General features: G+C 39.7%; 1 non-coding gene across 1 annotated transcript; it reads right to left on the bottom strand.

Moving 5' to 3' along the window:
- Window positions 1-7254: 7254 nt before the first annotated feature.
- trnai-aau (transfer RNA isoleucine (anticodon AAU)) lies at window positions 7255-7328 on the bottom strand. The gene has a single exon. It is a non-coding gene; the product is annotated as a tRNA-Ile (tRNA).
- Window positions 7329-16788: the final 9460 nt, after the last annotated feature.

Genomic DNA, 16788 nt, shown 5'->3' with positions numbered 1-16788 from the left:
ATCTGAGTCGGGGTTACATCAGTGGCCTTTACGATATAGAGTTGGAACGGTGTTGATATCTCGAACTTTCAACAAATGAATGGAAGTGAATAGGGCTGAAAACCGGGCGTGGCAGGTGGGCGTGGGTTCGAATCCCCATGCTGTATCTGAGTCGTGGTTAAATCAGTGGGCTTTACGATATAGAGTTGGAACGGCGTTGATATCTCAAACTTTCAAAAAATGAATGGAAGTGAATAGGGCCGAAAACCGGGCGTGGCAGGTGGGTGTGGGTTCGAATCCCCATGCTGTATCTGAGTCGGGGTTACATCAGTGGCCTTTACGATATAGAGTTGGAACGGTGTTGATATCTCGAACTTTCAAAAAATGAATGGAAGTGAATAGGGCTGAAAACCGGGCGTGGCAGGTGGGCGTGGGTTCGAATCCCCATGCTGTATCTGAGTCGTGGTTAAATCAGTGGGCTTTACGATATAGAGTTGGAACGGCGTTGATATCTCGAACTTTCAAAAAATGAATGGAAGTGAATGGGGCCGAAAACCGGGCGTGGCAGGTGGGCGTGGGTTCGAATCCCCATGCTGTATCTGAGTCGGGGTTACATCAGTGGGCTTTACGATTTAGAGTTGGAACGGTGTTGATATCTCGAACTTTCAACAAATGAATGGAAGTGAATAGGGCTGAAAACCGGGCGTGGCAGGTGGGCGTGGGTTCGAATCCCCATGCTGTATCTGAGTCGGGGTTACATCAGTGGGCTTTACGATTTAGAGTTGGAACGGTGTTGATATCTCAAACTTTCAAAAAATGAATGGAAGTGAATGGGGTTCTTGTAGGTTAAATAAAGGTTGTAGAAAAAACCATTCAACAACCATTGAGACAAAATGAATGGAAGTCAACGGGACCAAAAAACGGTAAAAAAGCGGGCGTGGCGGGTGAACGGAAAGGCGGATGGAAACGCAAAAAACAAGAAGTTATTTCAATAATGAAATGAATAATTCGAAAATGAATTGAAGTCTATGGGACAAAATTTTCGGAAAAACGGGCGTGGCGGGCGAACGGATCGAAAAGCTGTATACAAACAGTCCATTCCCGTATGGGCCGGACGATTTGGCGCTGGAACGGGGTCGATATCTCGAAAATTGCGGACGAAGAAAGCCGGACAAAAAACGGGCAGAATAATAATAATATGACTAACGGATAACAATAGTGTGCTTGCCTTTAGGCAATCACACTAATAACTAGAGAGTGCATTTCCGGAGAAAATGCGAGTGTGATTGCCGTGTGCCGGTCGGCGGGCGTGCGCAGGTTGGGGGTGCGCATGTGTTTAGAAGTGGTGCGGTGCGTGGGGTGTGAATACTTTCTCTCAGACAGGCCACTGTATCTGTGCACAAGCTGTGGTGTGAGCACAAGTTCACTCTGGGTGTGTTTGAAAAGCCAAACCTGTAAATAAATGCATTTCTGCACGTTTGTACTGCTTACAAATCAGTACTCATTCATTTACATGTGATTATCACTGCAGGGGCCATGGTATTGCGCAATCTATGATCGGCTGTGTCTCATTTACAGCTTTCAGGCATAGTGCACTCAGACTTCGGTCCCTCTTTTAGCATTTAGCAATTCCCATTGATTTCAATGCATCCGTTAGCCTTAAAGCTAACGGATAGAAATATCTTTTTTTCTGTTGCAACGCGATCGATTTGACGCTCACTGCCAAGTCTAACTGAAGTATAATTTCATTCTGTGCAGCATTTTTACTTTAAAAATCACTAATACTTTAGTTACAGACCAAAATAAGTTCGTTTTCAAATCGGCAGCCATGTTGCTTTTTCGGAACAGTCCGAGGTGGTTGGCTACGTCATCATGTTGACGTGTTATGGAAGGCCAAAGGTGTCAAAATTTTCCTCTCAAAATTCGGGCAAAAACGGGCATAAATGCCACACAAATGGGCGTATCCAGATGATTTTTTGGATTTGGGCGCTAATTAATGACCCGGTCCATCAAGAGTTGGAACGGCATTTATAGCTCGAAATTTTTTTCAAAATGAATGGGAGTCAATAGGGCAAAACGGGCACCTTAAAACGGGCACTGTGCCCACAGTGTTGGTTCGATCCAAAAGCTGTATACAAGCAGTCCATTCCCGTATGGGCCGGACGATTTGGCACTGGAACGGGGTCGATATCTCGAAAATTGCGGACGAAGAAAGCCGGACAAAAAACGGGTGGAATAGTGATATTTTATTGAAAACGAAAATAAGAACTAGAGAGTGCATTTCCGGAGAAAATGCGAGTGTGATTGCCGTGTGCTGGTCGGCGTGCGTGCGCGCTTATCCGAACGCCGTATATAAGCTGAGAACAGCGTCGACGTCCGGACGTCTCAGAAACGGGCGTGGCAGACGGGCGGGGCTGCGTATGACCATGCTGTATCCAAGTCGGGGTGTCATCAGTGGGCTAAACAAATTAGAGTTGGAACGGCGTTGATATCTCGAAATATTAAAAAAGTGGGTGTGGCAGGTGGGCGGGGCTGCGTATGACCATGCTGTATCCAAGTTGGGGTGTCATTAACTGGCCAGATGATTTACAGTTGGAACGGCGTTGATATCTCGAAATGTAAAAAAAGTGGGCGTGGCAGGCGGGCGGGGCTGCGTATGACCATGCTGTATCCAAGTTGGGGTGTCATTAACTGGCCAGATGATTTACAGTTGGAACGGCGTTGATATCTCGAAATGTAAAAAAAGTGGGCGTGGCAGGCGGGCGGGGCTGCGTATGACCATGCTGTATCCAGGTTGGGGTGTCATTAACTGCCCTGATGATTTACAGTTGGAACGGCGTTGATATCTCGAAATTTCCAAAATATTAATGGAAGTGAATGGGGCTGAAAACCGGGCGTGGCAGGTGGGCGTGGGTTCGAGTCCCCATGCTGTATCTGAGTCGGGGTTACATCAGTGGGCTTTACGATTTAGAGTTGGAACGGTGTCGATATCTCAAACTTTCAAAAAATAAATGGAAGTAAATGGGACTCTTATAGGTTAAATAAAGGTTATAGAAATAACCATTAAATAACCATTCAAAAAAAATGAATGTAAGTCAATGGTATTGCGCAATCTATGATCGGCTGTGTCTCATTTACAGCTTTCAGGCATAGTGCACTCAGACTTCGGTCCCTCTTTTAGCATTTAGCAATTCCCATTAATTTCAATGCATCCGTTAGCCTTGAAGCTAACGGATATAAATATCTTCTTTTCTGTTGCAACGCGAATGATTTGACGCTCACTGCTAAGTGTTACTGGCTTATAATTTCATTCTGTGCAGCGTTTTCATCTTAAAAATCACTAATACTTTAGTTACAGACCAAAATAAGTCAGATTTTTTGGCGGCGGCCATTTTCTATTCTCAGAACGGCCTGAAGATGCCGCCTACGTCATCACGTTGACGTTCTGTGGAAAGCCAAAGGTGTCAAGATTTTTGTCCAAAAATTCGGGCAAAAACGGGCATAAATGCCACACGGATGGGCGTATGCGGATGATTTTTTGGATTTGGGCGCTAATTAATGACCCGGTCGATCAAGGGTTGGAACGGCGTTGATAGCTCGAAATTCATTTCAAAATGAATGGGAGTCAATGGGGAAAAATGGGCACCTTAAAACGGGCACTGTGCCCACAGTGTTGGTTCGATCCAAAAGTTGTATACAAGCAGTCCATTCCCGTATGGGCCGGACGATTTGGCGCTGGAACGGGGTCGATATCTCGAAAACTGCGGGAGAAGAAGCACGGACAAAAAACGGGCAGAATAATAATAATATATTGAAAACGAAAATAACAATAACAATAGTGTGCTTGCATTCTGCAATCACACTAATAACTATAGTGTGCTTGCCTTTTGGCAATCACACTAATGATAAAGTCACAAATCTGTATCTATTCAACAAGATGTAATGTATCTCTAGCACCACTAGATGGGGATGATGAACTCCACATGATTATAAACTCCACTTTAAAAGTCAGTTAAACTGTAAAGATTTTAATTTGGCTTTTTTCAGTTTAGCTAATAATAAATACAGTACAAGGAGACCTTTACTTTAGCTTTGAGTTATTTCATGATTTTTGTTGTAATATTATGTAATATTTATTTGCTCTTTCCTATATGCCAGAAAAGTCGTCATTGCTGCCTGCAACACCTTACAAATCAAATCTTGTCGATGTGATGTTGTAATATATCCAAAATAAATAAATAAATGCCTTAGATGTAATAGACTGCTCCCCCTTTTCCAGATCCTAACAACAAATTCCTGATGGTTTGGCACTGTGTGAATATTGGACAGAACCAGGGCTATTCCAGCTAGTGTTCCTGCATTCTGCACATTAGCAAAAATGTCAGTGCTGTTCCACTGAGCTCCCCCCTGTGCCTTTAGAGTTACAGTTGTGCACACTGGGAATAGCGGTCAAAATAATTACATAGTATTGTGTATTTGTACTGAACTGCAGTCTGGGTACATACACAATGTTGTTAAATAGCTGTATTTATCTAAATATGATTGTTGTAGCACAAAAAAGTTAAGTGAAATTAACTGGATCTCTATAGCACTGCCATCTCACAATTCACTCTTGAGAAGTCAGAAGTATTCAGTATTTATATAGAGACATTTTAATGTGGGGACATACTGTATCTCTAACACGATAGTGAACATATTATATATATATACTTTCCCAACCAAGACTAGAATATCAAACATGACACATTAAATAATTTAACCTCAACTCTTTCAAATAAAATGTTTTACAATTGAATGTTTTGCTGTTTTTTATTATTACAGCAATTTGATAGTTTTTGATAACTTACAGTATGTCAGGCTTTTGCTTTATTTACTATTATATAAAGTGTGAACATTGCATATTTACCATGCATAATGTAATGTTTTAAATGTAGGTTTCTGAATCATTTGCAGTGCTCGAGAAAACGCCACATACAATGACAGCTTTCCCCTGGTGCATCTATTGTAGCTGAGATTCCCCCACCAGAATCCAGCAAGGAAGCAAGTAGTGTTAGAACAACAATCAGTGAGGTAAAAACATATCTGCAATATCAACAATATCATAGTACCAACCAGTCTGCATTTAATAGGTGCACTTATTGTGTATTGATATTGTTAACACTAATGTTTTTATTTAGGCCTTATGTCCAGTGTGTCAAATATATTTTCCATTGGATTGTATAGAAATTCATGCCAGCTAGTGTGGAAAAAGATAACAATGTATTTGATATTATCTTCATTTTTATTACTCCTATAATTAAATTATAAGGACAATTCTATCATATTAGGACACCGTTATAATTATTGAGTTAATGCATTAAATATGGACCTTAATTCCAATTCTGCTTTGTTCACCTGCTATAATAACACCAGCTTGTGTGTTTAAGCTGTTGTAAAAATATGATTGACTACACTTCTATAAATACATTTGCAGAGTGGTATGTAAATGTACATACCAAGAAACATTGTAATCTAAACAAAAGTCAATGCTTATTTTGCTTTTTGGTGTTTCTTTCTGAACAGGCTAATGCAGACTTTACCAGCTATGGTTAAGACAGCTGGTTCGCCCTCTCTTTGTCCAAGAACATTCTTTCAATGGCTCAGTATTTGTCTGTGGATATTTGTACTCATTCAATAAATAAGTAAAACAAACTGTGTACTGTTAATTATTTATATGTAATACTGTATATATGAGAATAGAGTCAGTACAAGTATCTATGAGAATAGAGTCAGTACAAGTCAGAGTCAGTACAAAAGTTACATTTGCCACATTTGTTCCGGGGTCATGAAAGGGGATGGTGGTTCCAGCCTTTAACAAAGATCTGAAGGTCGGGGAAGAAACACAAGGTGTACCAGAAAGAGGTGCAGGGTATTTGCAATGTCCAGCATCTCAACTTGTTCAAGATTGTGCAGGATATCATAAAATGTGAAGGTCACAGCTGTCCACACATCAACCAACAGCCTTTCAATTCTGTAAGACAAAAAAATAATTTAAAATGTAATACTTTGTTGACTGAATAACATCTGTGAAAAAGTGGTATAGCTTTATAGAATTCAAGGACAACAATAGCCTTAAAATGTAGAAACAATAAACAGTGTAGGGAAATATATGTTGAAGAAATGTATAACTTAGACAATCAAGGACATTTGTGCCAGTATGCCCAAATTTGGGCAGTGGGAATCCTAGCATGGATTTAAGTTGTCACTTGTGGAACTGTCTGTACCCTGATGGATGGCATTCTGGTTTCCACATGTTCACTCACCAACATGTGAATTTGCCTGAGGGCATTTAATATATCTTCAGGAATATGATTTTTTCCGCTAATTAATCAATAATAATCATTTCATGTGTGCAAATGAAATGTAAATAATTCAGATCAATACATAAGGCAGACTGCTTACTACATACTGCTATTTATGCAGCTACCCCTCCAAAGTTTTATGTCTTAGTAAGGCCTAGACGACAAAAGAAACTTAAGGTAATTAGACATACATGTTAAAAGATGAGTATAGTCAGAATATGCCTGATTGTTAAAGCTTTAACAAATTCTACCCTTTTAAAATTATGATTTTATGTACTCTAAAATAAGTCTAAAATTAAAATAATTAATAATCTTACCTGAGGTCGTTGATTGTCCGTTACTCTCTTTACAACGGGAAGTCGGGGCTCATTGGTCGAAGCCGAAAACACATTTGATTGGTCGACGACTTTTGTTTTAACGTGCAAACTCCGAGCGCGAGGGCAAGTGCAGTTATGAGAGCGAGCAAGAAATATTTGAGCGCGAGCGCAGTTTGCTTTGAGTGCGCGCATACGATTTGAGCGCGAGAGCAGCGTTTCGAGCGCGCGCATGCAATTTCGTGCGTGAGCACAACTCATTCGTGAGCGAGCGGGGTGAATTCGTGCGAGAGCTGAGAAAATCCTGCTCGCCCACAAATAAAATGTGCTCTCGACTTTTGGCACCAATCTGACGCCATAGAGAGATCTCAAAGAACATGAACCTGAAGGTATGAACTTACATTGTAGAAAAGAAAAACAAGCCAGTAGCAGCAGTGTGCACATTAAACCATTTACAGAAGGGTCATTAAGTTTGGCTAATTGAAATAATGGCATGTTTCTGACTTGAATGAGAGGGGCATTAAAAAGATCTCACACTTGTCAGAGACAACGTTTGAAGCCCAGGTTAATAGGATCTGGTAGTTGGAGAAGGCTCATTGGTTTAAGTCCAAAAGTGGGTGTGGCCCGTACGGGGATCGAACCCGCGACCTTGGCGTCATTAGCACCATGCTCTAACCAACTGAGCTAACCGGCCAATTCATGTAGTCACTTTAAATCTTTGTATAACATAATTCTACACTAACTCCATTCAAGCAGCTGAAACTGACTTTAATGATACACATCTAAGAGGTTTTGTGGGTTCTTATATGTGTGAACTATCTAAACTATATATTTCTTAAAGTTCTTGACTGAGCTTAATGCCGCCAACCAGTGACTGGAGCAGATACGACTCAGGTCCTGCACACAGTAAGTAGTGCTGATACACAGTACCAGTCTACACACCAGAGAGGCTCCAAACATCAAGTTTTCACTCATTAAATCATGTTTGTGAACTTTGTGGAATGAATGTAGGATTTGTACGTGTAGATTCTGGGTTTTAGGAAGTTTAGCTACTGTTAATATTTTTTCCCAGTTGAACTAAAAACAACCTGAATTGATGTTTTAACTGTTCATTAAGACTTCACTAAGAGTTATTACCATCAAGCAAATGTAAAGCATATTTCTATATGAAGAGCATCTGTTTCCAGATAATCTACACTGAGGTTTAATCGTTTGATCAACAGGCAGGTTGTGCAATAAAAGACACTCGTCCCTGGGTGGGCCCGAACCACGAACCTTTCGGTTAACAGCCGAACGCGCTAACCGATTGTGACACAGACATGCGCACAGCTAACAGCACAGCTGTTTCATTGGACGGTATACAAAAAATCAAATCTCTCTCTATACAGGCTCACTGTGGAGGCAAATTGGTGGTTAAGTGGGCGGGTCTAAACTGATGAAGACTGAATGAATGTACCACAATACAGTATAGTTTAGATAGTTCACACATAACCCACAAAACCTCTTAGATGTGTATTAAGAAAGTCTGAACATAAGAAATGACTAGACAGTGATGTCTGAAGTAGGACTGAGATCTCGGGTCATTAAAATAACATGAAACTGCTGCATTTCTGGTGCAATAACAAACAAACTCAGTTTAGGAGCTGCTCATTTCTGCAGATCTTCACTGTAAGTGTGCAGAATCTCAAATGGTTTTTGTGCTGCTGGTTGAATGGGGTTAGTGTAGAATTATGTACAAAAATCTGAACAGAGAACAGATGAACTGGCCGGTTAGCTCAGTTGGTTAGAGTGTGGTGCTAATAACGCCAAGGTCACGGATTCGATCCCCGTATGGGCCACACCCTCTTTAATGATTAAAGGTAGCATGGCTGAGAGAGAGTCAGGTGAGCATGTGCTGTGTATCAGGACTTTCTAACCTGAGTAATTTAATAACTGAAAGTAAGAATATCACCCTGTTCTTCTACCATCTTTAATTCTGGCTTCATCTCACACGAAGATCTGTTCTGCTCAACAACAGTAAAGCTCTCCATCGTTTCTGTGTGGCAGGTCCTTAACTGAAGGGCTGTCAGTGTAGAATCAGGTATGTGGGTATATGACCTGCCCTTGTACATCGGCCGGTTAGCTCAGTTGGTTAGAGTGTGGTGCTAATAATGCCAAGGTCGTGGGTTCGATCCCCATATGGGCCACACCCTGTCTCTTGGACTTAAACTAACAAACAAGTGAGACTTCTCTAACTAGCAGGTCCTATTGACCTGGGCTTCAAACGTTGTCATTCTGGTAGGACAATAAAAGCGATATACTACTTTTTATTCAATGTATTTAACTACATAGTGTTGTACAACATGACATGTGTACTTAATACTTTTGTATTTTAATACTTGCAAATTTGAATACTTGCATACTTTAATACTTGCTTACTATAATACTTTGCATTAATATATATTGAGCTGCTGTAATAAATGATCTATCTATAGATTCATTTAATTTTATCTGTAATGCTAGTGATGGGCTATCCTAAACTATCTTTAGGAAGGTAGATATATCTAGCTTTGGGGTTGTTGAGGCTAAATATTCATGATTGTTGTAATGTTGCTACACAGTCACATTAGAAATCCCTTTTAAAACTAATGTTTGATATTGCAGGGTCTGATGAAGACACTAAAAATCTTATCCGGTGGAGAGTGGCCAACCAGGCCCTCTTCACTGGAAAACAGAATGCAGCGGTTCGAGGGTTTGAGTAAGTGACTGTTTGTTTGACATAACAAAATTTGTGTTGCATCTTATGCATAATATTAATTACAAAGGGTGGTATAAACACAAGTTTTAGTATTTAAGTTTTGCAAACTTTTTCAAAGCATTAAAAACTTTTAATGACTAAACTTTTTTTGAAGCAGTGTATGCTATAAACATTAATAACTGTTATGTGCATTATATTGTAGAGGTGGGAGAACCTCAAACAAAAATACAAAGTAAGCTTCGTTTGTTGGCAAGATCTTCAGTAAAAATATCAGAAAAGATTTGTAATCCAAGTTAAGATCCTTGTACTGTGTTTATGAATCTTGTAGGAACTTAAGTGTCCACCTACTGGGGTAAGTACAGAGGGTGGTGAAGCAACAGCAGCATCCTGGAAATGGTATGCGGATATGGATGAGGCAATAGGTGAGAGACCATCAATTGGCCCACCGACCCTTATTTCCTCATCCGGCCAGGATGCTGCTGAAGCTTCACCATCCTCGAGAAGCATGGAAACCCCAGCCAAAAAGAGACGAGGGAAGAAAGATTTAGTTGAGTATCTGAGAGAGATGGAAGAAAGTGAAAATGAGAGGGAGATAGAAGCAGCAGAGAACGAGGAGAGAAGATGAAGAGAGGCTGAGTAGAGGTAGGAAAGAAGAGAAAGGGAAAGAAGAGAAAGAGAGGAGAAGAGAGAGCAAGAGGCGCACCAGAGAGAGGAAAAGCGAGAGCAAGAGACGCGAGAGAGAGAGGAGAGACCAGGAAGCAAGAATGAGGGAGGAAAGGAGAGATAGGGAGGCAAGAGTGAGAGAGGAAAGGTTTATTAAAATCCTACAGATTCTAATGAAAAAATAAATAGTTGAAAATCAAAAAGTGTTGTAGTATTATTGCATGTTGTGAGAAAGAAAATGTGTTGGCAAATAATGGAAATAAATAATTTTCTTTTTCATTTAATCTTAATTAAAAATAGAAAAACTGGAAAAATTGGAAAATTGGAAATTGTAATTAAAAAAATATTCAAGTTTTACTTTTAAATATTGCATAAACTGTTAATGTCAAGAGACAATCAAGAACTGTAGAACAAAACGTAAAAACAAACAACATGAACCTATTAACAAAATTTTTTTGTAAATATAATCATGCTCATAAAGAGCTGGTATGCTGTGCTGTGGTGCTGAGACAGCTGCAGCCAGATGCTTTCTTGCATCTTCACCTGATGTAATGTCATTAATTACAGGCTCTGGTTGGTCAACATGTACCTCTGTTAATTCTGGCTCAATAATGTCTCCATGAGTGATACAGAGGTTGTGGAGCACCGCACCGCATGCAACAACCTCCGGGGCGAAGACAGGGCTCACCTCAAGGGCTTTAAAGAAAATGGAATGCCATCTTGTCTTCATCATTCCAAAAGCCCTTTCCACCACATTCCTGGCCTTGGACAGTTTGCTGTTAAAACGAGCCTGTACAGGGTTCTGCACAGGCTCTCGATAGGGGGTCAGGAGCCGGATGGGTGTATTAACGCAGGGATAACCCCCATCCCCAAGAATGTATCGTCCTGCAGGTGGGTATTATCCCTCTTTATACACAGGGCTGTTCTTTAGTACCCTTGCATCATGAATCGACCCAGGGTAATCAACAAAAATATCTCAGAACTTCCCCAGGTGGTCACAGATGGCTTGAAGCTGTATTGAGTGGAACAGCTTCCTGTTTAGGTAGCACTGTGTGTTGGCAGATGGGGGTTTTATTCGAATGTGGCACCCATCAGTAGCACCAACTGCCACTCTAAAACATTCGGATCCGGCCAAGTGGGCAAACCCAGCTCCTACACACTCTAGTTCATCACCAGTTGGTAGGGTGATGATCCTCCTGACGAGCCCTCTGACAGCCCTACTCATTTTGTACACAATGTCGTGCACAGACGATTTTCGAAAAAAAAATTATTCTACTGTAATTATTAATATGTGTCAGATCTATCATTTTGTCATTTATTTCATTGTATTAGTCTAATCATGGTAATGTAGTATACTGTGGCTAAAGAGGTTAGCAGTACTTACATTATTTCTGAGGTAAAAAATCAATAACTTTCTTAGTTCTCTTCTGTGATTTACAACTCTCTGCCGTCTCAGTGTGGAGTCGGGATACATGACTATAGATTAATCAGTAAGTGGTGCAAATAAAGACGATAAATACCCAAAATTTTGGTCAGTGGAGCTCGAAATGAGCATGCAGTCTGTAACTATGGTCACTTGAAGCTGGTAAGATGGCAGACGTAGTAGGTACGGGTGTTGTGTGCATACTGCACACTTCTGTACTGAAAGTACATACTTCCTTCAATCTAGTACGTACTCAGTGAGTGTGTGATTTCGGACGCAGCCTAAGTCTGTGTCTGTTACTTATTCTGAATTGTGTTTGTTTGTAAACTGTGAATTAGTTCTTAATCTGGTCTGATGTTAGTGAATTAAACCTACATCTCTCTGATGGTCTTATCCAAGCCCGGAGTGGCTACTTGGGAGATTCGAGAGGATTCCCGATGGGCCGGCTCATGTCAATCTCGAGTTTGGGCCGGTTGGGAAAAATAATTTTGACATTTATCTTTCACTTATCTAATCTTCTTCTTGCATTCATTCTCCATTCATCTGACAATGCAGCCCATACATCGCAGTAGATTAGATGGGTTCTACCATCTGAGGGAATACCCCCCTCCCAAATGTTTAAGTTGGTTTGGCCCATGAGGCGTCTTTTCTGGAGCGCCGGTAAAAGTAAATATTTAGCAATAGCAACAGAATAGCGCAAACCATCAGTCGGTGGTGGGCAGGAAGAGGCCAGGTGGAGCCGAAAAGACCAGGTTAAAAAAAAGAAAAGCAATGGAAGAAGATGCTGCCAAATGTGCCAAATTAACAGACATGATTTCCAGAGGACAGACCCCATGCAGCTGGTATTGCGCAACATAGCCAAGTCAACTTAGCGCAGTTTATTTTGTAGAACTCAGTACACACCATTAATCACAAATATCCAGTTTTAAGCTGAAAATAATAAACATAATTTGAAGTGTACTATATTACATAGCCTAACTCATTAACGGAATGTTTTTGTTCCGACGCTACTGTACTGCTGATCCCGAGGAGGCCATGACTACTGAAGGGACAGGTAGAGGATAGTCTAACAGATTTATTTAAACTAAGATAGTTATCTGTAATGTAAAATATAACATAGAGAATATACATGATATATGTTAAATTGTTCAGACATTCAGAAAGATGTCAGCACGATAGCCTAATTTATTTCAACAAATGAAGACAAATAGCGTAAATCACTATCAATTTTACACCATCATATTATAGGCCAAAGTGTTAAAAACAAAAAAAAAAAGAAAGAAAAAAAAACTTCAAGCATTTTATGTTATTCAGCAAAACAGGCTAACCCTTAATGAAATGTTTTTTAGCCTCAGAGCAGCAGATAAGCCATGTCTCATGTCTATAGACAATGACACCGTTATTAATAAAGTGCACTGCTTAGGAGGCTTTTGATGCTGTAGGTAGCCACTAAATAGTGAAGCTACTTAAGAGTTTAGTGTAAACCTAACAATAGAGCACCTCTCTGTTGAAAAGACAAAGGCAATTTTAATTTTTATTTCAACTTATTGCTCCTGTACAAATGTAAATACTTTTTTCATCTTTATCAAATTTTTACCTTTTAAATCTTTATCTGATTTAAATTTGAATTAAACTTATTTATGTGAAGTGTTTTCTGTTAACTTACCATTATACACCTGAACTTATACCAAATAAAAAGTCATTGTAAGAGCTAGCTGCTGTTTCATTTATTCAAATTTTTCCTCCGTGGAAAAAGTGGGTCGGGTTTGGTCATGAAACTCCCGGGCTGAAAAAGGGGCCCAAATAAAAAGTCCCCTGGTGAAAACTTGACGTTTGGAGCCCTTCTGGTGTGAAGGCTGGTACTGTGTATCAGCACTACTTACTGTGTGCAGGACCTGAGTCGTATCTGCTCCAGTCACTGGTTGGTGGCATTAAGCTCAGTCAAGAACTTTAAGAAATATATAGTTTAGATAGTTCACACATAGAAGAACCCACAAAACCTCTTAGATGTGTATTATTAAAGTCCGTTTCAGCTGCTTGAATGGGGTTAGTGTAGAATTATGTACAAAGATCTAAAGAAAGTACAGATGAACTGGCCGTTTAGCTCAGTTGGTTAGAGCGTGGTGCTAATAATGCCAAGGTCGTGGGTTTGATCCGGCCACACCTGCTTTTGGACACCCAGATAGCATACAGATGTGGGCCACTTCTGGCAACGTTACGGCACTGCCGGCTCACTGCCGGCATCGGCAAACAGCATATGAGCCAAAAGTGGCCCACATATAGGAAATGCTTATATGGCCCACATGTCCCAAAACACATCTGGCAAAGACATGGCACCACTGGCAAACTAAGTGAGCCAGTAATACTGGCTCTTATATTAAAAATGGTAATGTCCCACTTTCTATACTCTAAAAAATGATTCAGCACATTAGTAAATGAAACATAATATAATAAGTCAGTTCAACAAAAAAAAATAAGTTTGTTACATTTGTTCAAATATTTTAGTTTGGGCAACCTAAAAAGACATTATTTTAGACAGACTTAAAATTGTAAACTTTTTCAACGCATTATTTTTGCTTTAGTACATCATACCAATTTTGAGTTGAGCCAACTAAAATATCTGAGTTGTCTGAACAAAGCAAAGAAGAGAAGAGCATCAGAAGCTCTACGTTCTGTGACTGCGCATGCGCACTTCTCCGAGTTGAGTTGTAACGGACGAGGACGACGCTGAAGTTTTGGATTTTGCCCTGACCTGCCCTGAGGTAGGTATTCAGCTATTCAACATAATACAAGTTATGTTTGAAACTTAACAAATACATAAACAATAAACTGACTGAATAATGAGTGGAATTACTAGCATTTTAGTTTCACGTATTTTCTCAACCAAAGATTTCAAATATTTTATGGCAGACGAGTGCAAGTTCTTTTCAAATTGTTAATTTATATAAAGGTGTACAATTGTAATCTATTTGCAAATTTGGGCTTGTCGGTGACAATTTAACCATTTTTGGCACACAGAGAGCGATGTTAGCTGACATGCTAGCGGGTTATGATGCCCATTTGTTTGAATGGCCTGGGGCTAACTGTGTTAGCTTAATAAGCTAAACTTGTCTGTGGTACAGCACATTACAAAACAGTCTGTTACACTTAATTATGATGCGGTATGATTGTAAGTAAGCGGCTCATTTGATGTGATTTTCACGACTGTGAATTAGGTAGGGATTTAGCTGATTTACTGTGCTTGTCTTAATTGATTATTAAACGAGAGCTAAATCATCATATTGTTTAAATGTAAATATATTAATTTATTGCAAATTAATATGCAATGCAATCCCAGTCCAGAAGTACTACTAAAAGATTACAGATTGTGTCATTACCAAGGGCGCTCCTGGCCATTGCTGTGTTTGTATCCTGACTCTGCTTACCTGGAAAACTAGTTTGTTTATTGATGCTAATTATACTTTTGCTGGAGTGGCACAGGTTTATGGCTTAAAATAAATGTCTGTTGTGAAAGTCAAATAAACATTTCAATAAAATTTTCTTAAATTGTCTTAAATTTCTTTCATGACTACTTGTTAAGAGCGTAACATATTCATTTACATTTTTGTCATTTTGCAGATGCTTTTACTCAAATAGACTTACAATTGTGGCTGAATACAATACAAGCAATTGATGTTTAAGGGCCCTGCTCAGGGCCCCAACAGTGGCAACTTAGTGGTGGTGGCGCTTGAACCAGCATCTATTTTTTAAAGTATCCTCCAGACCACCCAAGAAGGATGGGCCCTGTTGAGTCTGGTTCCTCTCAAGGTTTCTTCCTGTAATTTTCAGGGAGTTTTTCCTTGCCACAGTCGCCCTCGGCTTGCTCAACAGGGGTTTTTGTATCTGTTGGTCCTGGATTTTGTAAAGTTGCTTTGAGACAATGTATATTGTAAAAAGCGCTATATAAATAAAGTTGACTTGACTTGACTAGACCAGTACCTTAACCACTGAGCTACCAACTGCCAGTTCAGATATGTAAAAAACTTTTGCCTGTAAAAAACATTTAGTAACTGCTTTTTTGTAAAAAAAAAATAATATTTAAGTTGACTCAACGTAGTGATTTTAGTTATACTGTGATAATTTATTTAAGTATATTTTAAGTGGCTTAGATAGGTTCCATTTACTTAATAAAACAGAAAGTTAATTCAACTCAAAAAGATCCATGCAAACTATTGCCTTAATTTTTTAAAGTAATTTCAACACCACATTTTTTACAGTGTATGGCATGGTAACAGCCCAGTTGTTTTACATGTGGTTGAGTTGTGGGTCATTTCTGGCCCTGCTGGTTTAAAGGTGGCTGAGATGTGGCCCTTTTATGGCTGTAAAACGGCCGAGTTCCGGCAACCGCATCTGGCCCTCATCTGTGCCATCATTCCATGTGGTATGTGGGCCGCAAGTAAGTGCCGGACGTGGCCCAGATTCGGGCCATATCAAATTTGCTATCTGGGTCTGACTCCAGCCAATCAAGCTCTAGTGAGGTCGGCTGGATCGCAAAAAACTACAACCAAGAGGAAATTAAGCTCTTCCTCAAAACAACAAAAAATATGCGACTGGTAAAAATAGAAAACTACTTCCCCGATTCAAAAAGACTGTCAGAAAACATTAAACATCTAATGAGCGAAGGGTGCTTTGATCATAGAGAGACCCATAGACTAAGAAAAATTGTGACAAAGCTCAATTCCATAATAAATAATGATGTTAGTAAAATGTCTTAGTTTTTTCACCCTTTTTCTAAGCTTACTGCTATATCAATACTGTTTGTCTGCTTTCTTCTCTTTTACCATGCAGAACATGCATATAGCTTCTTTAAACATAAATGGAGCAAGAGATAACGAAAAAAGAGCAGGACTGTTTGAAATAGCAAGAATAAAACACATTGACGTCTTTTTTATACAAGAAACACATAGTGACACAAGTAACACTGTCAAATGGATGCAGGAATGGCCTGGCACCTGCGTTTTAAGCCATGGCACCTCTAATAGTAGAGATGTCGCTATTTTATTCTCAAAACACCTAACTCCAGTCTCCCATGACGTAGAGGAGATCATAGAAGGCAGGTTATTGAAAGTTAAAGCTGTTTTTGAAAACCACACATGTGTTTTTATCTGTATCTATGCCCCGGTTTTACCTTTAGAGAGAATGACTTTTCTAGTCAAACTATGTGCCGTTTTAGAGACATGCAGCAGTGAGGAGCTTTTTCTTCAAGGTGGTGATTTTAACTGTACCGTAGAGAACATGGACAGGAATCACATAGAACCTCACATGGCTTCACGTAAGCGTCTCACACAGATT

The sequence above is a fragment of the Trichomycterus rosablanca genome, chromosome 14 (assembly GCF_030014385.1).
Source record: "Trichomycterus rosablanca isolate fTriRos1 chromosome 14, fTriRos1.hap1, whole genome shotgun sequence".
Taxonomy (NCBI): Eukaryota; Metazoa; Chordata; class Actinopteri; order Siluriformes; family Trichomycteridae; genus Trichomycterus; species Trichomycterus rosablanca.
The sequence above is the reverse complement of the archived record's forward strand: the minus strand, read 5'-3'. Positions and strand labels throughout refer to the sequence as shown.